The sequence below is a fragment of the Schistocerca serialis genome, chromosome 3 (assembly GCF_023864345.2).
Source record: "Schistocerca serialis cubense isolate TAMUIC-IGC-003099 chromosome 3, iqSchSeri2.2, whole genome shotgun sequence".
NCBI classification, from domain to species: Eukaryota; Metazoa; Arthropoda; class Insecta; order Orthoptera; family Acrididae; genus Schistocerca; species Schistocerca serialis.
Window position 1 is genome coordinate 253,133,029 of NC_064640.1, and position 20,926 is coordinate 253,153,954.

Consider the following 20,926-nt stretch of genomic DNA (forward strand, 5'->3'; position numbering starts at 1 on the left):
ATAAGGTCCGTGCCCGGTTAAGAAATGTACCATACCGCGGCTGGGATCGATATGTCTCATTCTCAACCGCTCCCTTATGTCAGGGAGGAAGTCGTGCAGCCTACGTCCCTTATCACTTACATCCCACTCACCTTGCCATGTATCCAAATGCCAACTTTTAAGGTGACGTATCGTCTCTATGGCCACACCAGTTATTGTGTGTACCTTATCTAGTCTCCCCACCTTTAACCAGTACCTCGCAGCTCTGTATTTGATCGTGATATCTATGGGGCATATTCCGAGCACCACACACAGTGCATCCGCTGAGGTGGTACCGAAGGCTCCAGATAGCCTAAGTAGGACACTTCTCTGCCCTCGTCTGACGGATGCTTTGTTGGTGACCACTTTCAGTCTATGTGCCCACGTGCTAGCTGCATAGCTGAGTACTGATTCGAAGAGCGCACAGTGGTATGTACGTATGACTGGTAGAGGTAGTCTGTACTGTTTTGAATTTAGCCTCACCAGTTTGTGGAGTATTTTTTCTGCTTTGTCTGTTGTCAGCCTTATGTGTTCGTGGAAATTCAATTTTTCATCTATGTGTATCCCAAGATAGCGCGTAATGCGTTCTCGTTTGATGTTTGTGTTCCCAATTTTAACCGAAGGATTCCTTTGGAGTGATCCTTTCAGTAAAGTGTATGTTGTTTTGTTTTCGGCTATCCTGAGTTTGTTGTTGTGACACCACTGAGTAATTGTTTGTAGTAATCCACTGGCTTTCTCTTCTAACTGGGCTCTGTTGTTTGCAGTGACTGCATCTAATAGGTCATCTGCGTAGGCGACAATTCCGTCTGACCTGTCATCCCCATCCAGAAGTTGTAGGAGGGGTTCGATTGTTATGTCCCAGAAGATGGGGCCGCAGATCGACCCTTGAGGACAGCCTTTGGTAATTCTTTTAATTACTTTCCGGCTGTCCATCTGCCATTCGACTACTCCGTCTTTACAGTAGTCCAGAAAACTGTTGTACAGTGATTGCGGTACCTCCAGATGTCTTAGCCTCTGAAACAGTGCTGGCCACCAAAGATTATCAAATGCTCTGGCAATGTCAATCATTATTGCCATGGCGTATTTCTGTTTTGTGGTGTTAACTATGTGCAGGGGCTGGTTGATGGCATCATCTATTGATCTGCCAGATCTGAAACCGAACTGATGTTGGCTCATACCCCTGAGAGCTCTGTGTGTTTGCAGGCGCTTACACAGTAGCTTCTCCTGAATCTTTGCTAGGGTGTTTATTAGGCATATTGGCCTGTAAGTCTTTGGATCTGAAGGATCCCTGTCCGCTGATTTCTTAATAATGACTGCTTTGGAGGTTTTCCATACTGTAGGTACCCTGCCCAGCCGTAAGGCATCGTTCAGTAACGTTGTTAGGAACGGGGTGATCTGCGGTGCTAGTTTTTTCAGTGTTTCCAAGTGGATACCATCTGGTCCAGGTGCTTTTTTGTTTTTGGGCTCTGAGATTGCTAGCGCAACCTCTTCTTGCGCAAAAGGACAGGTGACAGTTGCAGTGTTGTATGGTGTGTGTAGGTTTTCTCTTAGTGTTGCATGATATTGTGTGTCTGTATCGATAACGTCGTCAGGGAGCAGTTTATACAGCAGAAACTCCGCTGTATTCCTCCATCCCCTCGTCATCGTGCCGTCATCCTGCCTTACCGTTCCCAGAACTAGTGGGGTTTTTATCTTCTCTGTTAGTATTTTGTATGGTTCCCCCCATATATTTTGCTCTGTTTGTGTTGTTACAAATAGCTCCCATTGTTGTCTACGTGTGTTGTATAGGGTCTGTCTGTATAAGTCTTGTGCATGCCTATATGCTTCAAGTCTTATTCGTCGGTCCCTATCGGCTATCGCCCTTTGATATAATTTTCGTTTGCGTCTTGTTTGAGTCTCGTAAGTTCGTTGGTCCATGGTACTGGTGAGCAATTTGTGTTCTTTGCTGTCGGTATTGATGTGTTTTGTGCATGTTGTATCACCTGTGTTAACTTGTGTGCTCTATAATCGATACTTCCATTGATGTTTTCTAGATCGTGTCGTTGGATAATTTCCGTTAATTTGTTCCAGTCTGCTTTGTGCAACAGCAAGTGTCTGGTATGTGATTTGGTCATTGTGTTCTGGGTGTGAGTTAGTGTGTATGTTATGACATTATGATCACTACTGGTTATGTTGTCGTGTACAGTCCAGTTTGTTACGTATGCCATTGCTGCATTATTTGCTAGCGTGAAGTCGATATTACTGCGCGTACAATCAAACCCTGCATATGTTGGTATAGGTCCTTCCGTATTCATTACATGTAATTGTGTTTCTTGTATTAGATCAGTGATTATGCGTCCTCTGTCATCTGTTCTGTCTGAGTTCCAGAGGGTCGATCTGGAATTAATGTCAGCACTTATCACTAATTTTTTGCCTCTGGCATACATTACTAGGTCTCTGATGTAGTCTGCATATGGCTGTATTTGATGGCTGTATTGGGCATACATGGATGCAATAACGCATGTGACGTTCCCGTTAGTTATCTCTATGGTAACCAAGTGTTGATTGCATAACTGGGTTACCTTAACTATGTTAAAAGTTCTATTTAGAATTACTATTGCAGCCTTACAGTCATTGCTGCCTGTTCTTGTGGTAGCATGTTTTGGTAGACATATCAGTTGCCCGTTTCTGTTATAGGGTTCTTGTAAGCACATGATGTCTGCCTGCAGGTCTTGTGCTATTTTAGGGATTTCCGCGCTGTCTGTCGTACTGTTTTTTGTGTTATGTTGTAAGATATTCATTTTTTGTCTGTGTGTTCTGGGTGTTTTACGTGTACAAAACATTTACTGCCAGTCTGTGAGTAATCAAAATATGTTCGTCCGTGTGCTCTTACATGATCTATATATATTTTGTCCAAGTCGAAAGATTCTGACCTGCGCAGGCAGACCTGGAGCATGAGATCGAGCAGCGGCTCTGCTGATGTAGGAATATTTTCTGTTTTTAGGATGATTCTGTCTGTTTGATCAGTTACTGGAAAACAGAGAGAATCTTCCTTTGGATGGCACAATCTAAGTAGCATCCGCTGCGCTGTCTGCAGTATCTCTCTTTTCTCTAGCCTACTTAAAAGTAAGTCAAGTTCTAAATTATCATAATTAGGTGCAGCTGGCTTGCTGTTGGTGCTGGTTTCTGTTGCGGTCTCTGAGGTGGTACTGGACGGATTGTGGCTTGGTGTTGGCCGCTGATTGGGGGACATTTTAAGACCTCTTTGGGATGTCACACGGTTACTTTTCGTTTTGTCACACGCCTCTTCAATGCTGTTTGCCATCACACGTTTTTCACTGATGTTGGTGGTATTTGCTGGCGTGGTGTCGGCGATGGTGATGATTTGTATGGGACTGACTGTATGTGTTATGTCGTCTTTGTTTGTGTTTGGAGTGGAGGTTGTTGCTAGACGCACGTTGACATTGTTGCAAATGTCACATGTCTCTCCCTCAGATTTGTCCTCATCTAATTGGTCTACTTTTATAAGTCTGGGTCCAGTAGTTTTGAGTTTTGTATTGGTCTGTAGCCCGAGTGTTTCGATGTGTTTTGATTCAGGGACTGCATGCCTGTCTGTTCCTTGTTCCTTTTTCCCGGGGTGAAGAGTGCCTCCCGAGACAAATTTGACTTGTTTGATGTACTGTTCACATTTACGTGCGTCGTAGGGTTTTCCATGTGGTGATGATTCTGGTTTGTGTTCATCCTGTGTATGTGTGGTGTGATGTACTTCGGCTGGGAGAAATTGTGAGGGAGTATGTCTGTTTTGTTTGTACATTTTCTTGTGCACAATATATGTAAGCTCATCTTCCAACTCATCTATCCTCTGCATTAATGTTATTTGGAAGTTTATCCAGTGGTGTAACTGTCTTTTAATTTGCTTTGCCACCTCGTAGTGGATGGAACCACAGATTGTCATGTCATCTATATATTCTATTGTATTAATGCAGCTATCCTGTAATGTCATTGAGTGTGTTAGGGGCGGGATGGGTTCATTATCGACGTAATTCTCCGGCAGAAGATTCATTTGTCTTCTCCAGGAAATTGCTCTTCGGTAGCTTCTCTGTAATGTTGACGGTGATTTGTATTTATGTGTTTTGGGTGATTGGCTTTGGGCATTCGTGTTTATTGCGTGTGTGCTGATTTTAGCTGCCATAGTCTATACTGTCCAGGAGCCGGTCATGCAGCTGTTTATAGGTCTGACAATCACCTCCTTTTGTTTTATTGCAGACGTGGCCTCTGTATTTGCAGGGGATACAGACGCAAACCGCGGACCTGCACTCACTGCGCTTGTGTCCTTGGTTGCCGCACTTGGCACACGTGACGTCGGTTTTTCTGCAGGTTTTAGTCGTATGTCCTAGGTCACAACACTTAAAACACTTGTTTACTACTGTATAGTCTTTCACAGAAAGTGATTCGAAGTCTATGTAGACACTCTGTCTTCTTGTAAGGACTCTGTACAGGTGTGGGCTGACCTCCAGTATCTGGTGACTGAAACCCCTTCCTCTAGGCCCTGTTTTGAATCTTATTTTGACCTCTCTGTCGAAGTCTTCTTTCGTGGTGTCACCGCTTAGATTCTGCTCGTAAAGGCTTTCAAGAAACTCTTCGTCGGTAAGTGTATCTGGCACGTGATATACTGCCACGAGTGGCTTGCGTTTTCGCGGTCCTTCACAAACAATGGTGTGCAGGCCTTTAGTCTTTTCTATTATTTTTCGACAGTCCTCCTGTGTTTCCGTTTCTACTGTAACGGCAGTCTGTGTGGTTCTGATTGATTTTATATGTATATTCTCTTTCCTGGGATTTATATTCTTGGTGATGGTCTGTCAGACAGCTTTGGCGTCTTGATTTTCTGTCGATTTGATATAGAGGGTTGTGGCCTGTTTTGTTTTAGCCTGTTCTATTCTTCGAGCCTCTTTGGTTTTGGGCTCTATAGTTAGGGCGGCAGCATATGTCAGTGTCTGTGCTTGTGTCTGTGCTTGTTGTGTGACTTTATTAGTTAGTTCTCTTATTTGTTGCTGCAAGTCTTGGTTCGCTACACTCAATTCCCTATTTTCGTTCTCTAATTTCTCAGCCTTCTCTTGCAAAGTTTGTATTTGTAAGTCTTGACTGGATTCGAGGCTCTCTGTAGTTCTAGTCTTAATCGCCTATTTTCATCGTTTCGGCAGGACAGTTTAGCTTCGAGGCTAGTTATTTCGAAAGCCAAGGGAAACACTTTGTCTCTAATGACGGTTAACAGGGCAGATGAAACATGCTTAGCTTTTAACTCTGCTTCTATTTCACTCAATATTTTGTCTATGGCTGCTATCTTTTGACTGGGGGACATGGGGACAAGTTCTTCCTCCGTGTGTTCCATACCTGGTGTGACGTTGATGGCTCTAGCTAGCGTCTTACCCCACGCTTTCCTTCCTCTTCCGTCGGCCTCTGGTGTGCTGGTGTCGCTGCTTCGTCGGCTGGAATCCAGGGCCAAAGGTAGGCAGGCGGTTGTTTACCAACAGCAGGGAGCACAGCTGGTGGCCGCTACTGCTGACGTCGACGGCGGGGCGCGGGGCAGCTGGTGGACACTGCCGACGCGTCGGATTCCGCTGCGGCTGGCGAGGTGTCGCAGCGCGCGGCGCGGAGTGCTGACACGCGAGAACCGCCGCGGCTGACTGGCGAAACCGACACGCGCTCTGCCAGCGGGAGGGCGACGGCCTCTCCGTTGACGCGTAGCACACGACGAACGCACTAGCAGCACTTTAATCACTCTCTCTGTTTTATTTACAGTATTTGAAGAGCAAACGAGAACGGACTGTGTAAGATAACACTCCCGGTACACGATAATTAAAAATCTGTGTCCACAATCAAATTTTTACCGAGAAAATCTGCATCTGAATGTGGAGCCACATCACACTGCAACCTACTCGGCCGCCATCTTGCCATGTCATGACATGGCCGTGACATGCATGACGCCGTGACGGGCACAAAAATCCGCAAAATAGGAAGAGGCAAATTGCGGACCATTATCAGTAACAAGAGTAGAGGGAAGGCCTTCCAAAGAGAAAATACGAGCTAGAGCATTGGTGGTTGCCGCGGTGGTGGGTGACGTGCAACAGACAATGAAAGGAAAGTTAGAGTAGGCGTCAATAACGAGAAGCCAAGAAGTACCTAAAAAAGGTCCCGCGAAGTCAGCATGAATACGCTCCCAGGGCCTCACAGGCGAAGGCCACGGTGACAAAGATAACTTCGGGGAGGCAGCCTGTGATGCACAAGGGCCGCAGGCAGCAACCATGTGTGCGATTTCAAAGTTGATGCCGGGCCAGTACACATGACGGCGCGCCAGAGATTTTGTGCAAGACACACCCCAGTGCCCTTGGTGAAGGAGGCGCAAGACCGAAGCACGCAAAGATGCAGGTACCACAACACGCGGCAAGGCATTTTCGGTGGAAAGGAGGATAACGCCATCCCTAGCCATGAGGTGGTAACGCAAAGCGTAGTAGTTCTGCAATGGATCAGAAGTCTTAGTGGACAGACGATCTGGCCAACCCTTCTGAATACAGCGTAAAACCCGGGAGAGGGTAGGGTCAGAACCCGTAGCAGCCACCAGCCAGTCCCTGGTGATGGGGAACCCGTCCACAACCCGCTGCTCGGCAACATCCAGGTTGTAATGGTACTTTAATTACGTAACCATTACGGCAGCTCACCTGAACCTCTCGATACCAGTAATATTCTACTGTGTTTCTGCAAAGTAGTTGACATATTTCTGACACAACATTCAGATTCGATTTCATTTGTGATACATCGATATGTTTATATTGCAATGATATTATTCTTATGTGTATTCTTTCTTTTGTCACTATGATCTTTGATGTGCTTGTAACTCTGATTTTTGGGCACGTAAGCGATAGTTGGTTAGTTGTTAACTTGTTAGAGAGTCGGACCTTGAGAAAGTCAAGTCTTGGACGTCATGTTGGAAAGATGCATATTGTAGTTGGCTTATAAAATGTGAGGAAGATGTTTTCAAGTATGTTTTGTATTGTGAAGTGATGTTTTGTGTTTACGTGATATTGCAGTGAAAGCAATTAAAAGGAAGTGTAACTTAAATTCGGAGTGCTGATTATTTTTTTACATCATCATTGTCCAGCAAAAGTGTAATCTTCAAGAATAGTTTGTGAAGCGCATCAACAAAACTTTTGAACATAGCAGAATAAAACCTAGGCCTTTTTGCATCCGAGCTTGGAATCATAACCACCTAGATTTTCAACGATTGAGCCATGATTTTATGACGAGACAAGCGTGGGAAACACAAAAAGATGAGTGCCTAGTTTTTTCATTATTACATGAAATGACTATTAACTGTACACCTGCCACTTATGACTGTTGTTGCCCGAAAATGCAGTATTTAGCAGCGTGAGCAACACCACAATCATTATTAAAGTTTGACCTTTGTTGTGGTAGGGTTGTTAGAAGGTGAAAACACAAAAGCTCGTCCCTATCGAATGCCAGATCAGGACCCATGGGAAGCCGAGATAGTGCATCAGCATTCGCATGTTGAGCCGTCGGCCAGAAATGAATCTCATAATTGAAACGAGACAAGTAAAGAGCCCAACGCTGGAGGCGGTGTGCAGCCTTGTCGGGAAGTGACGATGATGGATGAAACAAGGAAACAAGCAGTTTGTGATCCGTAACAAGATGAAATTTGGACCCATAGAGAAAAACACCAAACTTATGAAGAGCATAAATAATGACCAAAGCTTCTTTTTCAATTTGAGAATACTTATGTTGGGCATCCGTGAGCGTCTTGGGGGCATAAGCAATGGGTTGTTCAGAACCGTCAGAAAAACAGTGCACAAGGACTGCACCGACCCCGAATTGAGAGGCGTCTGTGGTAAGAACAAAATGTTGGCCAGGTAAATAAGTAGCCAGGCACGGGGCCTGTTTCAGCATAGACTTCAATTTCTGGAAAGCCGCATCGCATGACACGGACCAGTGAAAAGGCACGTTTTTATGCAACAGGCGATGCAACGGCTGAGCCACCGAAGCAGCAGATGGTAAAACTTGTGATAGTATGCTATTTTCCCCAAGAAGGCCTGCAGTTCCTTAACAGATGTAGGGTGAGGAAGGGCATTGATCGCAGCGACAGTTTGCTGAAGCGAACGAATACCCTCCGGAGAGAGTTGAAACCCCAAGTACGTGATAGATGCCTGAAAAAATTTTGATTTCTGAAGATTACACTTAAGACCGGCAGTCTGTAAGACAGGAAAAAGTGTGCGGAGATTTTGAAGATGTTCGTCAGTGGTGGAGCCAGTGACAACAATGTCGTCCTGGTAATTTATACACCCAGGGACAGTGAGCAATAATTGTTCCAAGAATCGCTGAAAGAGAGCAAGGGAGCTGGCAACCTCGAATGGCAATCGTTGGTATTGATAGAGGCCGAAAGGCATGTTAAGGACCAGAAACTGCCGGGAAGCAGCGTCGAGAGGAAGTTGATGATAAGCTTCTGACAGGTCAAGATTAGAAAAATACTGGCCTCCAGCAAGTTTAGTGAACAATTCTTCAGGTCGAAGCGTAGCGTAAGTGTCGATAAGGCATTGAGCATTTACAGTGGCTTTGAAATCGCCACAGAGACGAATATCACCATTTAGCTTAGCAACGACGACAGGAGAGGACCACTCACTGGAAGTGACAGGAAGCAAGACCCCTGAAGCAGTGAGATGATCCAGCTCCCATTTGACCTGATCACGAAGGACCACAGGAATGGGCCAAGCCCGTAAAAACTTAGGCCAAGCAGTGGGTTTGAGCATGATATGAGCTTCAAAGTCATTTGCACGGCCTAACCCAGGAGTAAAAAGGGACAAAAATGTCGTCGACAAGGAATCCAGTTGAGCATAAGGAATAGCATCACAGACGATATTGACAGAGTCCTCTATGGAGAACCCAAAAACGCGAAAGGCATCGAAACCAAAAAGATTCTCCGTGTTACTATGGTTGACCACAAATATGGGAACAGTGCGAAAGACAGATTTGTAAGATACCTCAGCATCAAATTGTCCCAAGAGAGAAATCTTCTGTTTATTGTAAGTCCGTAACTGCCTAGTGACAGGTGACAGGATTGGAGAACCCAACTGAACATACGTCTGAGAATTGATGATAGTGGCAGCAGAACCAGTATCCACCTGCATGCGAACATCTCGACAAAGTATTTGGACAGTGAGGAATAACTTCCCTGAAAGGGTAGAAGTACAATTGACAGACAACACAGAATCAGAATCAGCATCATGTTCATGAACAACATGTATGCGGTCGTATTTGCAAACAGATGACACATGACCCCCCCCTTTTTTTTGACACACACGGCCCAACGTTGTGGACAATCTTCTCATGAATGTTTCGTAAAACACTGCGGACATGAAGGAAGTTGCCGTGGGTTTTGCTGCAGTTTCTTGGAGGTTTGTTTACGGGTAGGCTGAGGCTGCGCTTGGTAGCGTACTGCAGCCACGTCGGCCGGCGGGGACACGCCACACGCTTCGTCAACATCGCACAGAGATTGTATTTCCCCGACGTCGCCCCATACCTCTATTTGCACTCCAGCGGCTCAAGAAATTTCAAAAGACTGAGCGATGGATAGGACTTCATCTAGAGTCGGATTTGCCAACTGAAGGGCACGTTGCCTAACTTCTTTGTCGGGCACCGATTGGATAATAGCATCCCGTACCATGGAATCGGCATAGGATTCTTTGTGAACTTCAGTAACAAGTTGACACTTTCTACTGAGGCCGTGAAGTTCAGCAGCCAAAGCGTGATAGGATTGATTCAGTTGTTTTTGACAACGATAACAGGCAACACGAGAGGCTACCACATGCGTTTGCTTTTGAAAATAGACAGACAGAAGTGAGCACATTTCAGTAAAGGACAAAGACGCAGGATCTTTCAAAGGAGCCAATTGCGACAACTGATACATTTGAGGTGAAATCCATGAAAGGAACATAGACTTGCATGTTTGTTCATCCGCGACATGAATTGCCAAGAAGTGCTGTCGAAGACGTTTTTCGTAATCAGACCAGTCTTCCGCTGTCTCATCGTAAGGAGGAAAAGGAGGTAGAGAGAATGACGAGAGACGCCCTGCATTTGATGCCGCAACAAAATCACGAATCACATTTGTGAGAAGCGTTTGCTGTTCTATGAGACCTTGCAATAGTTGCTCTAAAGTAGCCATGGAAACATGTGGGTCAACGATGGGAAAGAAAAATCCCATCCCCGTCGCCAATTGTTATAACTTCAAGTTGAACAAATATATTTCCAGGAAGATGCAATACATGAAAGTCACAGATCAAGTAAACATAGTAAGACGTGTGTACACTTTAACAGTCAAATCATAACTGAGTCCGAGCCTAGCGGCCGCTGGCTGGCTGGCTGGCTGGCCGCTTAGGTGGCACTGCTGCTGCATGGCTGGCAGACAGCGCCACATGCAGAGGATGCGCGTAACTGCGCAGCGGCACTTTGAAAGATCGGCGAGTCACAACACAAACTATCATCTTATTAAAGCAAACTGCAACTGCCATGTATTTAACAATTGCGTCAGATAGGACCTTAAAGCTTTGTCTGCAGATATCTAAAGCATCGTTATAAAAACATTCAATGAGTTCAGCTCATCTTCCCACATACTCCAAGAAACTGAAATAATGTTTCTTATTTGCAAGTGCCGAGTGCAAAAACCTTTTTCGTCTTGTCTCAACAAGATGGCAATCTCTCTTATCCGCATTAGATCATTTACTGCATTGCTAGCCTGCTGTGAAGTGGTATTTTTGTTGAAACGGGAAGATTAATGCTGAAAGGAGCTATGGGAATTTATATGCAAAAGCATAACGCATTTTGATAACCATGAAGGGGGTCAATGAATGTACACAGGAAGGAATTCCAGAAGTTTTCCTACTATGTGCACAATGTAATTTTGGAGTTTTAAGCACCAATCTTAGCACTGGAAAGTGATGCATGTGCTATCATAGAAATAGACAGTGAAATGAGAAAACTGATAAGTCATCTGAAGAACAGTCTTCAGAAGCAAAAATAGAACCACATTAAGAAATGTTTCCGACAATGAGGAAACCCTTTTTTTACGTCAAATCTGAATTGTTTTTAGAGTGAGCAATTAAGTACTTGCAATATTGCTACGATTTCTCCGAAAACCCTTTATATAAGAAGCTCATCATGTTGTGTCTAAAAGGTGCACATTCATTTATTTGAGAAGAGCTCTCCAAATTACCCTACATGCTTAATATTTCAAAGTATATTGACAATGGTATCTTATATACAGATTACTGCCATCTTTGAGAAATATTTGAACATCTTCCAAAAGACAAGGACAAAATTTGGGCATATTTTTTTTTAAAATCTGACCAAAACCACATCAAAAACTTAGAGAGATTGTGTCATTTGTGTTGTCAATTCCTGTAAGCAATGCTTATTGTGAAAAGGTGTTTAGCGTGCTAAATAATTTATACAACAAAGAGAGAAATCTAATGGCCTTTGATTTAATAAAGGCTGAGTCAATAATAAGGCACAACTTTGATGCAAATTGTTTGAATTTTAAATCGTTTCTGAATTCCACCAAAGGATCCAAATTGGTGGACTCAGCAATTGTAATTTGTTTCAGGAGGCAAGAAATGCCTAGCTGTTTCGACAAGTGCAAGGAGACTGAATTCAGTGCTGCAGACGGCCCTGCCTCATGCTTTACAGCCATCACACTACCAAATCTGCTCCCTTCAACTGTCTGCACACCTGCCAATACGTCTCCCTGTCCCACTGCTAACATGGAGCAAGAACTCTCTGTAAGTAGCCAATGATGAGAATGCAGCCAACAAAGACTTTCAATCTTCAAAACCTTTCTTAGATTGCTAACACTATCAGGTATGCGTGTCTCATTGGTATAGCTATGCACGTCATGGTTGTAGTGCTACAAACTGAATGAACCAAGCAAGAACTCACTGGATCTTAATGATTAACATCAACGTACTTTTAATCTAAAATCTCCTAAAATATTCATGGAATACTGGTGGACATCAAAAGTCATCCACAGTGTTTTACGATTAACTCCAATTAAGATTTCCCTTAGAATATAGAATAGTTTTTAGATCCGACAGCAATCTATGTAACTACATAGAACTTTGAGATCCAAAAATCTCTCAAGAGACATTGGATTCGAGTATATAAAAGAGTTCGTAATATTGTTGCATACTTCCAACTTGTTTATCGTGAAAGTGTCGAGAGAAGGCTAAGACGATTTTTGCCTTTTTTATACCAACTGCAATTATTGCATCTTAGGCTAACCAACAGTTTAAAAACAAGTAGTATATTGCTGTCCATGACCAAGGGAGGCTTACAACAAATTTCAGACAAATAAAAGCCAAAGAAATATTGAAGAAATCGTGTCACAGTTTCGAATGACATTATGACACAAAAAGAAGATTTTGTTTGGAATGTGATTTGAGAAGTGAAGTTAAAGGGGAATCACAATGAATTATTTCCCAAAAACTACAGCGGAACTGATGATTTCTTAATGTTTGCGGAAGAAGATTGTGAGCCGAAAGTTATCATCGAAGTCATTAATCATGACAAATTCAGGAGTGCAATGCATGTGTAGACCTTATTTTCTCTAGTGTTACAACAGTAAATCTCCATAAATCAAATAAAGTTTCTGATGTGGCATTTCAAAAAACATTGTTCTTAAAACTAAATAAAAGAAAGGAAAAGTACATACGTTTAATAATTGACAAAGAACTGGAGCAATAAATGCAACTAGATTTCAAACTTATCTATTATTATTAACACTTTTTATTCACAGGTGACAAATAAGTGTTATTTGTGTAAGTTAATAATGTTTCAAATAATATTTGTTATTCACAAACAATGAATAGTAATTTATAGCTTTATTCACTGCAGCACTATATGAAAGATACTAAACCTGGGAAGACAAAAGAAAAACCACAGAGGAGCTAAAACAGCAGCACAGGGATATGTGACCAGCTGACCACTTACAAAAATCTCCCCAAAATCTTTGGAAACAAGTTCGACATATCACAAAACCTTAAAAGCAACACCACATTCATTTGAATGTCACTTAAAGTAGTGGGCATATCTGCCAGCAAATCTGCTGCTGCTGCCCCCTCGTCTGAAAATAAAACACATTATAGCAAAATGGGGTGCACAGTGATACTTCTCTCTAAAAATTATCTCTGTTATTTTTTGAAAGTAACTGCTGCAGTTTTTCTGATAAAATGAGCTTTATACCAGAAGTTGATGTGGATAGACTGAGTTTTGCAATGCAATCTAAGCCAGTGCTGTGAGACAAAACTTGTAAAAAAAAATATAAGGATAAGTTTAACATGCAGGAAAAATGGAAAGATGATCAAGTTTAAATTTGCAATGACTGACGAATTTGACATCACTAAAAAAATGTAATTGGGCGAGTATTGAAAAACTGATCTTTGTTGAATAAGAAACATCTTACATTAGGACAACTTGCAAGCTCACTGCGATTTTGAGAAAATTTAAAAGGAAACGATTTCAAATTAAGAAAATAAACAAATTTATTTAAAATACATACAAAATTATAATACTGTACACCAATTTTGTGACAAATATTATGATAAATCATATTTTAGAAAATTGCCAACACACTGAACCCATTTAAGTCCTGAAGTAATCTTTCAACACATCTCTTACATTTTTGGCTAACATACGTTTCCCATCAATGACGCCCATGCAATTCGGGAAATTAGCTACCGTTTCAAATTTCTGGGGAACTCATGATGATGGAGGTGTTGCATATGCAACTGTTGAAAGTAAGAGTCTTAAGTCAGTTCCAAGCATACCATGAGATGCTGCAGCAGTTGAAAAATCTGAATAGTCTTTCAAAATACTGGCATAAAAAATGGAAAATGGATTCTGCTGAATTATGAGTGATTGCAGTCCGAAGGAAACACCAAATCAGCACCTTTCATTATTCAAATGATTACTCCCTTCTCTTGAGGATTTCGATCAGTTTGACACACTTTATTTTCAAATGGAGGTGCTGAAAGTTGTAAAGAAAATCAGGAAGCGGAAGCATTCTCTTCCTTCTACATCTGATACACCATACACTTCTCCATCTAGAACTCCACCGATGGCTCTCAATTTGGTACACCAATGATGGTCCCTAATCAATATATAAAGCACCAGCCAAATCTGCAGCACACTGCTTGAGCCTACCAGAAGCCAATTCACTCAAGTGTCCACTGTTCAATTCTTGGCTAAATTAACTTCACAGCTCTTCTTCCAATAAGAGCTTAGAATATGTGATTCAAAATTTGTAAAACCTCATTTAACTTCACTTTTCTTTGTATTTACTCTGACCTATTATTTGTAAATGTGTGCTATTTCAACATTTTATTAAAATCTAAACAAAAGATTGGCCTTAAAAAAATTGTGTTTTCTTTTTTTTTGTCTTACCTCAAAGTTATGGCCAACATCTGGATTGCTTGAATACATTTCATCTTAAGTGTATCTTAGCAATGAAGACAATCATTTTATTCATTGCCTTCCTGAAGTAATTAAAAAGTTTGTTTTCATGCTCTTGCAACCACAGGAAAGTGGTGAATAAAGCTCAAAATTCCTGCCACAAGATGATGAGAGGGTGCCCCCCAATGAATTCTAGTATTCCTCATTCGTTTTTTATACAGCTGTAGAGAAACACAGCAACAAGTTCATTTTTCTCCATGATCACTACTGAACATGTGTATAGAAGAAAACAAAACCTAATGGGGACCCTGAGGGAAGCATGTATGTGATAAAGTGTTTCCATTTGTTTTTGCTTGCAACAGAAAATGAGCCAAACAGAACTGAATATATGTGAAACAGATCTAAGGAGGACCTAGAGGACCTAATCCTATCTTAGTGGTCCTAACATTCGAAAATGGCAACACTGAGTCTCCGTAGTTGCCTAGTTCGAGCACCACTAATGAGACAACAAACTGTCCATTCGCATGAATGGACACAGGCAGACAGTGTTTCTTGGTAATGAGGATCACCCTGTGGCTAAACATGCCTTGGTGCACAGCCAGCACATCTTGGCACAGTGTTACACCGTCCGGGTTATCTGGATACTTCCCACCAACACCAACCTATCCGAACTCCGGAGATGGGAACTTGCCCTTCAGTATATCCTCTCTTCTCGTCATCCGCCAGGCCTCAATCTCCGCTAATTTCATGTTGCCGCCACTCATACCTCACCTGTCTTTCAACAACTTCTTTGCCTCTACACTTCTGCCTCGACTGACATCTCTGCCCAAACTCTTTGTATTTAAATATGTCTGCTTGTGTCTGTATGTGTGGATGGATATGTGCGTGTGTGCGAGTGTATACCTGTCCTTTTTTCCCCCTAAGGTAAGTCTTTCCGCTCCCGGGATTGGAATGACTCCTTACCCTCTCCCTTAAAACCCACTTCCTTTCGTCTTCCCCTCTCCTTCCCTCTTTCCTGATGAGGCAACAGTTTGTTGCGAAAGCTTGAATTTTGTGTGTATGTTTGTGTTTGTTTGTGTGTCTATCGACCTGCCAGCGCTTTTGTTCGGTAAGTCACCTCATCTTTGTTTTTATATATAATTTTTCCCACGTGGAATGTTTCCTTCCATTACATTGATATTATTAGTTTAGTCAGTTTGACTAAGTCACAAAGTGTATCTTGTGGTATTATTTGTGCAATTTATTCACTGAGTGGTAGTGTTGGTGTAACCTGGAAACGGAAACGCAGGAAGAAAGATTTCCCCTGTGCCATGTGCACTTTTTTTTCAAACAACTCCTGCAAGATGCACATTGACAGCAGGAAGAATACGACTGAAAAGGGCAACTGAGTTTCAACAGCAAAGCAAATCCGTAAAACAAAGAGTCTACAAATATTTAAAATGTCTTTTAGACAGGTAAAGTGTTAGCATCTACATGCACACTCATCAAGAAAGATTTGCAGAACACAGACATGATCAGTAGTGATAGTATCAAGAAATGCAGTGCTATACTAATGACAGAACAACCATTGTAAGAAAAAACCTTGCTACCATACAGGCTATTTGTCCTGAAGCTTGTGGTGCTGGTCTTAAGTACTATCAAGCATGTGTGTCATGCAGGAAAATCAGAGCTCTTGAGCAAACTAAAGAACTCTGATAAAAACATTATCAGGTGGATAGTATATGAATTTTACAATGGTAAGTACCCAGCATCAGGAAAACTGAGAAAAAAGTTAATTGAAAAAATATATTTTTTGGATCTGCTACATCTCTGAGGTGCATGTTAAATGTTATAGGATTTAAATACAAGTGTCAGAATGATGGTACACAATTTTTACTTAAACACAGTGACGTAGTGGCCTCCAGAACTAAATTTTTTCAGACTATGAATTTTCTGCGTGCTTCAGGGGACATGTGACCTACATTTTATTTGGATAAATTTGGGTTACTCAAAACTACTCACTAAAGTACATATGGCAGAATTCGAGCGATTGGCTAAGGTACCAGATGGAAAAGGGGCCAGGCCGATTGTTGTGAATGTGGGATCAGCAAAGACTTTTTTTGTTTTGAAGAAAGTAAATTAGTTTACAGATGTAACAAAACAAATGAATTAGGAAATGGATGCATCTAATTTTGACCAATTATGCATTTTCGTTAGCATGCTAATTTGCCTGAAATTCTGTAGTTTTATTTTTTACATATTTTTGTGGCTGATTTACATATATAATACCTAATGTTGTCAATAATAATTTTGCACACTGGACAGCAAATAATGAATTGAATGGCAAGGCTTAAAAATGTTTAAAATTCAAATAATGTACACATACATTGTTTCCTTAACAATATGCTTGACATAGTCTAAATCATTATTTCACTGCATAAACATTATTACACTGATTTTGACCAAAGCAGAAACTATTACAAGTAACAGAGGTGTGCGTGACTATCAAGTGCTTGCGAGTCGCAGTCTGGCAACAGCGCATTAACAGCCACCCGCTAATACGCCTGACCAGAGCCACAGAAGCAGCTTATTATCTGTCAGTTCTAGCCACTTATCCTTCCATCGACACATGACTCTGTACTGAAACAATGAGGTGACAGCATGCAAAGGATGGCACACTGAAATAACTATGGATCACAACATCCTTCCTTGGCTGCTGTATCTGCCTTTCGTTCCCTGCAATACCCATGGGCTCTGGTACCAAGCAGAAAGACACCATCTTCCCCAGCCATTGCAGTTGGAGGGTGGTGTCCTGGATATTCTAGGTGTCATTACATGCTGGATACAAGTGATGTAGGGAGTGAAGGGCACCCAGAGTCTGAACAGACAAGGAATTTAGCACTGGAAGCACATCTCATCTGCTCCAGTGCCCGAAGATCAGATATAATTCCACATCCGAGGCAGTAAAGTCTTGACACAATCAGGCAAAACAACACAGTAATCATCATAATTCCCCTGTTTTGACCCATCTGTAAAGTAGCTATAGAACTGTGGTGCTCAGTCAAAAGTCATAAAATAATGTATTAAAATAATATGCAGGAATGCAATCTCTCTTGCACTGCACCAAATCTAAACTACTCTGGGCCTCTGCAGTAACCATGGTGGGAGGCAATTAATACCCTGGATTTGGGTTTGTACTACCTCCACACCAAGTGACTCCAGCACATGTTGCACGTGGATCCCAAATGGGATTGTTGTTGATGGACGATTGGGGAAAAAGAGGTATGCGGGTGAAGTCTGAGCTGCAAGGAACTTACATGTCTGATATACCATGAGGAGATGCCACTGGATCATGAGTGATGGTTCCTCAGCCTCAGCACAGAGACTGAGTATGATGCTGGTACTGCAAGCATCTGTGGCCAGCTTAATCCCCTCAAGGTGGATGGTGTCAATCTTAAGGTAAGAAGGCCTTGCTGACACTGTGCATCAATGTTCTAGGTGTGAATGCACAATAGCCATATAAAACTGGAGAAGACATGCCCCGCCTGCTCCTCAGGACCTGTGGCTAAGGTACTTCTGGGTTCTGGCTTTCAGTACTCTCAGGTGTGGTAATTGCAATAGTTTGGAGTCAAAAATGAAGCCCAGAAACCTCACTGAGTCTTAAAATGTAGAATGGTGTTCCTCATATTCAAGTCAGGTAAATTAAAAATACAACAAGAACAATTAAAATGAATATGCACGCACACACATTTATCTATACAAAACTGAAAACCTGTCCTAGCTGACCACTCCTCTAACCTCTATACAGTATGCTACAACTGATAGGGTACTGTTGCAACATTGAAGAAGGAACAGAAAACGGCAAAATTGTCCACGAATAAGGAGCACTGTACAGGACTCATTACCATAGATGAGACACTGTTTATGTCTATGGCTATAGCAAAGAGGGTAACAGTGTGTCTTGAGAAATACCATTCTCCTGCTCAAAACAATACGAAAGCATGTCACCAACTTGAAACCTAAAAAAAGAGCTGAGACCGAAAGGACCGTATAAAATTGGGGACGTGGCCCCAAAATCCCCAATGATGGAGTTACATGAGAATATTCTAGCTCCAAGTAGTGTCGTATGTCTTACTGATATCTAATCATATGCTGAGACAGTGATGTTTACACAGGAAAGCCTGCTCACTAGCTGCCTATAGTAGGGTTAGGTTGTCAGCAGTGGACCAAAATCTCCAGAATCCACACAGAGCAGCCATTGAGTTGCCGAATCTCCAACAAGACCAGGCGATGGTTAACTATTCATTCCAGGGTCTTTCCTACACATCTGATTAAGGCAATGCTCTGGTAACTACTGGGACATGTTCGGTCGTTTCCCGGTTTGAGGAGAGGTATCAGAATTGCCTCTCTCCACGAGTTGGGAAGTTGCCTGTCGGCCATACAAAATTAAAACATTTGAGGAGTATTTCCTTTGACATGGATGGCAAATGTCAAAGCATGCAGTACCGGATTTGGTTCTGACTGGGTGCAGTATCACGAGTCTCAGACAGTGCTGATTCCAGCTCCTACATGGAGAAAGGGCAGTTGTAAGACTCAGAATTGTGGGATCTGAAGTCCAACTTGCCCTTCTCTCTAGTCCCACAGTAGCGGTGAAACACCGGACCCTGGCTGGCATTGGCAGTAGTTGCTGCAAAATGCTCTACCATCATCTGAGCTATATCTCTGGGCATTGTTCGGAGACACCACTGTTTCAGCACTGCTGCGATTGGTAAACGATGGTGTTTACCAGAAATCATCCTGATGGCTTCCCCAATTTTTGTAGAAGTGGAATGGTTGATGGAGTCCAGGAACACTTGCCATGAACCTTTCAGGCTCTCCTTAATGACACGTCGAGCCTTGGCTCTCACAACACAAAAGGCTGTAAGGTTGTCTACTGCTGTTGAGTGGTACTTAAACCATCAAAGAGCCGCCCACCCATCCTGGATTGCTGAGTGCCACTAACTGCTCTGCCAAGGAACGGATTCCATCCTAAGTTGACATGAGGCCTTTAGGATCAATATGTCAGCAGCATGTTGGATCATTCATGTAATGTGGTCCACCCATTTCTGGACATAGTCACAGTGTTCAAACACAGCTAGCTGGCTGAACACAGTCAAGTTAGCCCTGCTGACCATTCACCTTGGTGGCTTTTGTGCAGTTAATGCTCCATCCAGTAGATGAATGCGGAGTGGGAAGTGGTCACTAGAATGAAAGTCATCATTGACTTCCCACTAAACAGAGTTCGCGAGGGCTGCAGCACAGAAAGAGTTCGATGGCACAGAATGACCCAGTAGCAGCACAGAAATAAGTGAGAGTACCTGTGTTGAGGATGCTCAGTTTGTGAGATGTCACGGGGCTCTCCAAAATGTGACCCCGATGGCAAGTAGAGGTCGAGCCTAACAAGACATGATGGGCATTGAGGTCTCCCAGAAGGAGAAATTGTGGCAGCTTCCATAAGATCTGCGAGTCTCAGAATCTATTTCATCATCAGAAGGTAAACAAAGGGAGCAAATAGTGATCCTCAGAAACAAGAATTTCAGTTACAACTGCTTCCAGGTCAGCAGAAAGGGGGAGGGCAGAGGTGTTGTGCACATTAATGACAAACACAGTGACCCCTCCCTTGGCCCTTTCCCCAGTCAGGTCATCCTTGCGATACAGCGTATAGCCCCACAGTACAGGGGCATCAGATGCTTTAAAATTTGTTTCCTGCGAACACAAGCACAGAGGGTGTTCCTGTGCTAGGAGTTTCAGTTCCTCCACATGTGTCCTGAACCCATTAACGTTCCACTGTAGGATGGGCACCATCTATCACAGAGTAACACTTTCATCCTGACTTTTTGCTGGTGAGAGGAGCACACCCCTGAAGAACAGAGGAGAGAGACATCAGAGAAGGTGACATTGATATCATTGGACTGTGTACTTCCCTCTCTGTCAGTGAGCAATTCTTTACCTTTGAATTAAGTTTTTTTGTCTGAAGAGGCTTCGGAACCACAACCATGGAAATAGTAGTGGCAGTGCTGGATGGTGGACCAGACTTGGAGGGGCAGGGAGTCCTGTAATGTCGACAAACAGCCTTGTTTGAACTTCTGGAGGGAGGGATAGGCTTTGAAATAACTGCAGCAGCCCACATACATGACAAATGTAGGTATTAGTACTGACACTAGCAACCTCTGTTTGTGTAGCAGCATCGGTTTTCTGCACTGGCTGTTTAAGAACCAAAGCAAAGGAGGTAGTGAACGATGGGGGGAACATGGCCTTTTAAATCTTTTTGGCCTCCCGCTGGAGGCCTTCCTGCTGGAAAGAGGAGAGAATTTCAAGGGTACCACCTCCATCCCACGAGCAGCTAGGGAAATAAAAGTCCACCTAGACAGAGTCCCCATGTGCCTAGGTAAGCCTTTGTAGT

The 20,926-nt window shown here is 42.7% G+C and overlaps 1 protein-coding gene across 5 annotated transcripts in view; it reads right to left on the reverse strand.

The window, feature by feature from the left end:
• LOC126470006 (protein artemis-like) overlaps positions 1 to 20,926 on the reverse strand; it is a 208,042-nt gene that overhangs the window by 143,958 nt on the left and 43,158 nt on the right. The gene's annotated exons all lie outside the window — the stretch shown is intronic.